Raw genomic sequence first — 9,944 nt, forward strand, 5'->3', positions numbered from 1 at the left:
ATTCATATGTTTTGGAAATGCTGTTTGCAAGTCTTGCTTTGTAAAGAACTGTAATGGAAATAGGGGCACTTGCCAATCTCGATATTCTACAAAACTTTAGGATTGCAGTGTGCTATTTTTATTTTATTCCCAAACCACCGAATACAGCTCATAGCGGCATTTTATATCGGGTTATTCAATAATTTTAACAATTACACGTACACAAGCACCATGCCATGGATAAGGGAAATCTACCCAGGCGGGACTCGAACCCGCGACCTCTTGTTACTTTACCCTGCCGCCACTGAGGTTCCAGATATCTATTGTATTTTATCCGAGTTTTTTTTAACGATATTGCTCTCGAAATTTTATGGCTAAAGCAAGTGGACTTGTGATTTTCGAATTCAAATATAATTCTTAGTAATTCTTAGTATATGGTCAGTGAAATATTTTTGCATCATTCGATCAAAAATAAATCGTTGTTATCGGTCAAGTCTTTCATGGTAATCCCTTCGTAATATATGCATGCTTGTTGGAAACGTCAGCAACTTATCCTTTCAAAAGCATTGTAATCCATCATCCTTCTATACCATTATTCTCTATTGACGATAGTCAAACTCAATCTTTGCGTGTCCCTTAAAAGAAGCAAGTGTCATTTTCATCATATTGGGGCCAGCTTTTGAAGAACACGGTCTCCAACTGTCGCAACAAATTCTTTGATTTGCCCATTATTGTTTGCACACATTGAGCTGTGTAGCGTGCGTGGTGCTACATTAAAAAAACACGGAGAAAAATGGGTGAATTCCGATAAGAATATAACGCAGAAGAATGTCTTCAAGAATCTGTAGACCATTCAATTTTTCTTTTCCTATTGAATATAATTGATGTAGAATTCGTCTGTTTCCCGTCACAAAAACATTTTGAGCTATTTGAAGTAAATAATTGTGCCAATAAAACGTGAAATTTGTAACGCTGAAATGACGCCGTAGTCCGCTAGACCGGATTAAAAATAAAATTATTTAAAAATATTCGTCTGAGTTCGTTTTTTTTCGAATTATTTGGCTTGTAATCATGGAAGGGGTTTATTTTTGAATGGTGAGAATAAAGTCGACAAATTTAATACGCCTGCCTGCAGTCATGACTCACGCAACACTCATTACTATCCTGAAACTACAAGTTGGATGAGATATTGAAACAACAATAAATTTGGTGTTTCAATATCTCATCCTTTCAAACCGTCGTCAACCTTATACTAATCCCTCATTACTGTTTGTTATTCTTAGGTACATATTCTTCCTTTTGACACGTTTCAAAATTTGAGCTGCCCCCTATTATTGCTCGTTACTGTACTGATGCCTTCGGGTACTCTTAGATCTTGCTCATTGATACGTCTGTCACCATGCTTTATATTCTTATTCGTCTTACCTCGATTGCCTCAATCTTTCCTTCCACTTTTTCGAGACTCGAATCCCACAAATCTTTCCTGGATGTGCCCCTCTCCGTTCGCCTTTCCTCTCCTATTTTTCTTTTCCCATTCAACCTTCACAGTAATTCCACTGAATTCCTCTGTCAGTTTAAACGAATGGATTGTTGACGACCCATCATTACTAACGAGAGTGTAAACAACGTGAGACCGAATGCGCAAGGCTGATAAGTGGTTAGCCGCTCGGTAAGAGTTCGCGGCGTAATCAACTTATTTTCGAAAGGTTATGGCCGTCGTTTTTGCGCTGCGTACAGCTCGAGAATTAGTCGATGGATCGAGAAACGAAAAATATGGCTGTCTTTATTTTTCAAACTCTCTCACTATCGAAAAATTAAAAATATCAGTTAAAGATTCTATTATTTTAATTGTTAAAAATAAATTTACATGCCAACCATTCGGTTGGTTGGTAACATAGATTTGTTTTGCCCAAGTTAATACATGAAGTTACACTGAAAATGCGCTAGGCCGAAAAGCAGGGGAGAAACTGTGACACGCTCGGCAAAAGTTCGTGACGTCATCCACTTATTTGCGAAAGGATTGTGGCTGTCAATTTTTCTCGGCGAATAGCTCCAGAGGTAGTCGACGGATCGAGAAACGATATAAGGGTTGGCATAAGAGCAACCATTGTAATATATGATGTCCAAGTATATTTAGGGCATTAATAAGAGGACATCTCAAGGTTGCTCCGCTTTATTGACTGCAGTTGCTTGCTAAAAATCTCTGTCGTCTTGGTAACACTCATATGATTGACATATGTGTATATATGTTAGAACCATGGTCCATAACTTTCCTAAAATATTATCTATAATTTAAATAAAAAATTATCATACTTATGCACTCTGAACGCTTTAAATTCAGTATGACATTTAACTATGCGGACTGCCGTCCTTCAATATGTTGAGTGGAATGTCTCCCTCGTCCCTGCCCTCAACTTGGGAGACGGAAGAGGGGCCTCAGGTAGAAATGCAATTTCACGGTGGGTCCTTGGGAGGCCCTCGGAAGCCGTCCAAGTAGGCCACCCAAGTTGGGGGAGGGGGGTTGTAGCTGGAAATTTCTCTCGGCGGAAAAAGGCTAGCCTTTCATTTAATGGAAGGCAGGGGTCCCAAGCATCGCCCACCCGCCAAATCATTATTTTAATCAGAGTACCGATGTGTTGATGGAGAACCTTTTCATGTCTGAGGAATGCATATTCAGATTGGCATTGACCATGGGTGAAAAAGTTTTTCCAACAAATTGTGTGGCGCCTCTTATGCTCTTTGGCGACATTTGATTTTCTACGGTGCTGACGAAGAATGATGAAGATAAACTTTATAACGCACGAATATGCTTTACAGCTGAGTATACAAACGTAGAAGTAAGGAAAAAATTCGTCAGAGGCCGCGCAAGAGCATGTTTCTCTACGGAAGCGAGGCTTAGACGTTGACAACAGCAGAGAAGTCAAGAGTAGAAGCATTCGAAATGTGGTGCCACCGACGAATGATGATGATAAAATGGTTTGACCGTGTAAGTAACGAGGAAGTGCTTAGAAGAGTGGGAGAAAAGAGAAGCCTCCTAAAAATCTTAAGTCGAAGACGCGACAACTTAGTTGGCCACAATTTTAGGCACCATGGATTGATAAAGATTATCGTTGAAGGACTAGTGGAAGGGAAGAAGGGCAAGGGACGGCCCCGAATGAGTTACATAGGGCAAATTTTAAAGGATGTAAAAGATAATAAATACGTCGCTATGAAAAGGCTAGCGGATTGGAGAAAGGGATGGAGAGCTGCGTCAAACCAAACTTAGGATTGATGACTTATGATGATGATGACTATTGTTATATTCTCTATTATTAGAAGAGTTCAGCCGAGTTGGGACCGGAATAATGTTGAATGGGTGACCAATCTTACCTTAACCGTGGTCAGGGCCGGCCCTAGCAGGTGCGGGGCTAGGGGCGAACCTTCCGTGCGGGGCCCTTCACTTAAAATATTAAACTCTATACCCCATCTACAATCTCGAGCATTGTGAATCCCTACCACTCTCTAAGTATGTGTTCCCCTCCCAAATTCAGACTTCGTAATTACGCCGTTATGATACCATCACGCAGTTGAGTTCAAAATAGTATAATACAAATAAAATTTATAATTATATTTATTCATAAAATTATAACGTAAAATAAACGTAAAAAGCGCGCTTTTTCAATAGGTACGTATTCTTATAAGTTAGATTATGAAAGTTAATTAGTTGTAAGCCTAAAGCAATTACTGTAAAATGAAAAAGATATGTTTAATTTCACATGCAGGTCAAAATGGTAATAAATTACTGCATTATTATTCCTTTTTCATAATATTATTTTTTGTCTAGAACGGACTTAACAGTACAGTAATAGTTGAAATTGCGTTTTCAAAAGTATCGTATATTTTAATTTTTTTCACGAACGCCCAAAGGGTCCCGGGCCCCCCAAAGCGCGGGGCCCGGGGCGGTCGCCCCGCCCTAAGGCCGGCCCTGACCGTGGTGCTCTTGGTCTTTCTGCTAGTAGTATGCATACTAAACACGGTTTGACTACAATGGATGAAGAAAGGTGTAATTATCTGAGCACCAGATATTCTCCCCACTCAACCGTTCAATCTGTCCATTTAAGTTCGTCAATTCGCACTATTAACGCACGGTCTCCCTTTTTTGTTTAAAATAATTGATAAATATTAGTCATGCTGGTCGTACAAACTTGCTTCGGGGACTGCGGGTTTTCGATCCTTGGTGTACTCTGATTTTTAATTATAATCCTGTATTCTAAAAAAAAAACACTGATTTGTTAACTGAACTCTCAACACCATTCTAACTCGCTATAAATGCTTTAATCGTACGTAAGTATTTACGTGTTATGGCTGAATGCATTCGTAGAAAATTGTGAAGGATAAAAGGGGAAGAAAGTGAATTTTTTAAGGAGAATTAGAGAAAGGCATAAAGAAGAAAAGAGTGGAAAACTGCGCCAGACCAACTTAAGGCTTGATGGCCAATAATGGTGTTGATTGTTTTTGTCACCAATGACGTAATCGCCGATGCTAACCGATAATATAAACCGATAGCGTGGCAGATAAGTTCAAGAGGTCATTTTTTCTCTGTTTTTCTTATGTCATCCCTTAATACTCTCCCATAAAAGCTGAATAGCGTGTTTCGGTATAACTCCCCTCTCTAAGCTCAAAATTCCTTAAGAATATTTCTCTTCCCACCGCACCATTCGCCATCCCAATAAAATTGCCCAATCAATGCCTTGGCAAGTTTTCCTCTAAAATTTTCCCCCCAAACCTTTCTAAGAGTTGCTGAAGTAAAATGCAGAAATCTGCGTGTGAAAAAAATCCGTTCTCATCCATTGTCCTTTTGCTTCAGTTTTTATCAAGTATTTCGATATAAGATCCAGATGGAGATGGAGGGAATACGGTGGACGCATCGAGTTAGGAATGAGCAAGTGTTAAATAAGATAGAGGAGAAAAGAACGTTGATGGACAAAAGTAATCAAAGGAAGGGTAACTGGCTGGGACATTTGATGAGAGGGAATGGAATTTTGAAAGTAGCTTTGGAGGGAACGGTGGAAGGGATCAGAAGAAGGGGAAGGAGAAGGCTGAAGTTCATTGACAACATAAAAATTGGAAGATATGGAGACTTCAAGGAGATGGCCGGAGACGGGAGGGAATTGGCGCGGGGGACCTGCCGACGGGCAAAACACCACAAGATGATGATTAGATCCAAATGCCGTTAATATTGCTTATGATTCATTTAGAATGCACCGCCGATATTTGCCATCTGAGCCATACCGCAATGTTTTGCTACGCTTCTGTGAGCCAACCCTTGAAGCAATTAATTCGAATGCAATGTCTACAACTAAGAGTCAAATTTCTCAAGTTGACACGAAAAACATCTATTAAACCTCGTTTTCCCTAATTTATGTTTGTCTACAGTGATTTTTGAAGCTCGTTCTTAATGCTGCTATGGAAATTCAAAAATGAAATACTAAGTTGCTTGCACTGGGATACATTATTGCTCTACTGAAATTGATATCTAGTGCTTCACAGTGGCTGCTTTTTACAGCGTGAAGGAATACTTGGTTATAGTAATTTTCAAATTCTCGTGCGCATGATTTCTCTCTTTTTTCAATTACTTAAATAATGCATTATTGTACCCTACTTAATTACTTAACGTATCAAAAAAGTCCTCATTGCCTTTTCCCCTGTATGATAAGATGTTTATATGTGGAGACAATGCGCGTGAAACTTTAAAATCATAATTTTACGCAGAAACAATTCGGGTGTCGACTTCCCAAGGGAATTTTTGCTGTGTGATTGATTACTTCTCATTGTCAGTGAGTTTTTAAATTCCTGGAAAAAAGAGCGGTTAATTTATTTGGGTTTCTATATTTTACAATGCGGAAAAAATTGTAACACTGTTAAGGGCAGTGGCGGATACAGAAAAAACTCAAGGGGGGGGCGCAACATATCTTGAGTTGTCTTTACTTTTATCGTAATAAAAGATGATCAAGTCACAGGCAAAGTATATGAAAATTTTATCTAAAGTGATTATAAACATGTAAAAGACAATGCCATCTTATGATATAAAAAGTTACAATTGTGGTTTTGCAATGTTCTGCAATACAAGCGGACCCGCAAGGGGGGGGGGGCGCCCCCTGCGCCCCCCATCTGTATCCGCCACTGGTTAAGGGTGGTAAGACTAGTGGGAGCAGACATTTACCAAATTGGGGAGAAATAGGTGATAGGATATTCAAGTTAAAACATCTATATCGTGACCGGAAAATGAACCTGGCACCCCCACGTGGTAGTCCGGCGCCCTAAAGGGTCGCATCGGTATTCCGCTCATTTATGACCGTCAAAATGGGTTTCTATGCATACTTTGAAATTTTAGCAAAAACAGTTGTAACATTGTTAAGGGTGGCACGATTAGTGGGAGCAGACCAAATTGAGGAGCTAATAAAATCAAGCTTCCGATTCAAGGTTAGATAATCTAAACATCGTCATAAACTGCTATTAAGCACTGGTAAAAAAATCCCGCTTCGAAAAAAAACAGGCCGCGCCTACCTATGCGGAAAGTATGTAGTGTGTGACCCATTAGTAATTGCTCATCTCCGGTAATTTTTTTGGCTCGTTTCTTCCTTCATAATGCGAGACGCACAAACGACCTCCGTCCTCAATCGGCCGTGCCTGCGATGTGCCTGGGGGTTTGCCATTCCTGGGGCGTTTCCTTCCGGGAAATTTCTCTTCTATGAGCTATCCATCGACGGAGGAGTTCCTCGCGATGGATAAAATATTAAATATTGCCCGTCCGCAAAATGAGGGTGTCATTTATCACTTGGGGTAACCTTGGAGAAACGTCAACAACTGGTTCATCATCATCATCTTCATCATGGGTCAGAAATCGTAAGAATGTTCAGCGGAGAGGTTTTCGGAGTATGCACCGCATGTATTCCTAGACGATAGCTTCGCTGACATTGCGGCAGGATTCTTCAGGTCGACGAAGTGCAGACTTCTTCAGGCCCATGAAGTGAAGAAGTTTGAAGAAGGAAACAATATCAGGACTGTTGAAGTGTGTATTGAGAGTATTGTAAACGAGTTTTATGCCTTCTGATTGAAGTCGGAGACGGGAAAGACTCAGGAGTGATAAATAGGATAAAACTCCATTGATACATTTTTTAAATACAGAAACGTGCCCCGTGTAAAACAGCCTTACGACGAAAATTTCGCCGGCATTGAAGCAGGCTTCTTCAGGTTGATGGAGAGCACTTCATCGACCTGAAGAAGCCTGATGAAATGTCGGCGAAATTTTCGCTTAAAGGACGTTTTCCACGGAGCACGTAATTGCGCAGGTTAGAACTGTATTTCTTTCTCAATATGGCGTGGAATTGCGGGAATGCACGAACGAAATTAGAACAAGAGCTATTTGGCCCTATCACGTCCATGCATTCTCGCATGCGTTCTAGCAACAAACCCCACTACACGATGCAATTTTGTCTCCGCCTTCACACGCTCGTCAGAGTGTGCAAGTACGTGACCCGTGTAAAACGGCCTTAAGAAGGTGGACAAACGCGTTGCACATTCCGAGAACCTCTACGCTATATCTCCACCACACCACGGAAGACCATGCAAGGGTTTCAAACGTAGGAATACTTTGACGCTGCTCTCCATTCATTTATCCTATCAGCCAATCTGTTCAGGTTAACGCATACCTTTTCCTCTACATCTCACAATCAGTTGGGTTTCGCCGATTTTTCACGCCCCCCTTCTTGTGTGAGCATTTAGCTGCAGTGAGTTTTTATCCAATAGGGACAAAAATCAATGTCCTTAGGTTTTTCTCACATTTGTTCACATCTTTTTACGCCTGATTAATGTAACTTTGTTCAATTTAGCATTTTTTTGTTTTTAAAGCAGATTTCTATGCCTCTTTTTTATTTATTTGACTTCATTTAATTACAAGAGTAATTTGATTTGCTAATATTTAAAGCATGACGAGAGATTAGATAGAAGATGAGACTTTCTAGTCCCAATCTCGCCTAATAAAAACGTATTATTATTATTCACTTTAGCCGAGAAATCAACGAATTTATTCCGCTAAAACTTACATCTGATGGTAATGAACCTCGGCGGTACCTACACTCACAATGATATTAGGGACTTTGGACATCTGACCTGTTTAATGTGTAAGTCATACGAAGCCTTCCTTAGCTGTTTTTGCCAATCACTTGCTCTTCCATGAATGTCCCTATCAGACCACCATGTCTCGTGACGTGGTCGATTAATTTCCCCTTCTTTTTTCTCACGTGACTTCTCTTTTCATACTCTTAGAATTTTCTCATTATTCATTCTTTAGATCCATTTAGTCGTTGTAATACTTCGTTAGCACCAGGGGCGGATTCAGCATCAAATTTGGGGGGGGGGTTCATGATTTGGGTCTAGAGAGTATGGAATACCCCCCGGGGGAGACGGTTACGATCCCAGAAGATGGCAATATCTGCGTAAGGATGTCCCTTTAGGGTCAAATTATACTCCCTTTTGGGTTGGCCAGCTAAATTTTAGGCTCCTAAATCCATACTCCCTAATGCCTAACGACTCAGGATACAGCTTATATTATTTTTGAGCTTGTTTTTTTAATAGTAGGGAGTGCTACGATCTACGATAAATGCAACTCAAACTCCTCTCACGTTTGGGACTTGTAGCCACACATTTGCATATGCACTCCCTTTACTCTTTTACAAGGATACAAAAATTATTAAAGTCATAAAAATTAAAACATTTTCATAAAATTGTGAGGGGTCATTCATGTCTTCTGTGTAATCCCCTAAATCCGTCACTGGTTAGCACATTTAACATTGCCCTGTTTTACAAAAAAATATTGATGATTAAGCAGTGATTCATCAATCACTGCAACTGATAAAACTCGAATATTATTGCTACACCGAGGAGACATTGGAGTATATGGTTTAATAGGGAGATTAAGAACGCAGTCGAGGCTTAGATTCTGGTGGACACGGAAATAGTGGCAAATTTTCTTCGTAACTTCTTTTGTAAAGGTCAAAATGCTAATTTAGGACTGCAAAATTGTCAGTCGTAAGTTGTAAAGTGGTTATCATCATGATTTTATTTCACACAATTTCGTCAGCGAAGCAATATCGCTTTATTCTTCGGTTGAACGTTTCAAATCGACGTCTCTCCTTGGATGCAGGACTCCAAGGTCTTTTATTAGCTTCCAAATTGGATCTTTTCCCGGATATTCCTCTTCCGACTTTACTGCCATCAATGCCGATCCCATATGCGTCGACTTTTTCATAGCGTTGGTTTTCCTCAATTTCGTCCATATTTTGCAAACAACTGCGGGAGATTGGGAGGAAGTTTTTGAAGGAAACATCGCTAATGATCCTATTGAGGTCTCGCTTTCAGAGAGGTCATCCGTAATCCGAAATTTCCTTGTTCGTGAATGATTTCTTTGCTGTCTCCCTTATCTCCAGCGATGGTGTAATTAAGGTGGATGGGGTAGTTATTTAGGCTAATTGAGTGCTCATTCTTATGTTTTTTTAGTTCGTCGATGATTACCATATTTTTTTCAAAAAAGTATTTTCGTAGAAATTTATCTTTCAGTCATGGACACGAAAATTATCGTATCGTTTCTATATTTTTTCTACATTCAAGCCCATTATTTTTCTCAGCCAAATAAATAACATCATTATGGCATTATATGATATGAAATAATTATATAAAGTATGGTATAACTTATCCTCCTGTGTACACCAGTTGACTTTGTGAAGAGGATAACGAAACAGTGATAATGGGGTGGTTTCCTATTATTTTTTTATTGCCTAAATCGAAAGATTATTACTCCTGGAGTACGTATTTCACGCTTTTAGATTTTTAAATGACGATATATATTTTCGCGATTAAATGAAAAGTGAAAAATTTCAAGCGCGCGAAAACGCGACGCGTAAGTATGAATGCCGGGAAATTTCTCC

The sequence above is a fragment of the Ischnura elegans genome, chromosome 9, assembly GCF_921293095.1.
Source record: "Ischnura elegans chromosome 9, ioIscEleg1.1, whole genome shotgun sequence".
Taxonomy (NCBI): domain Eukaryota; kingdom Metazoa; phylum Arthropoda; class Insecta; order Odonata; family Coenagrionidae; genus Ischnura; species Ischnura elegans.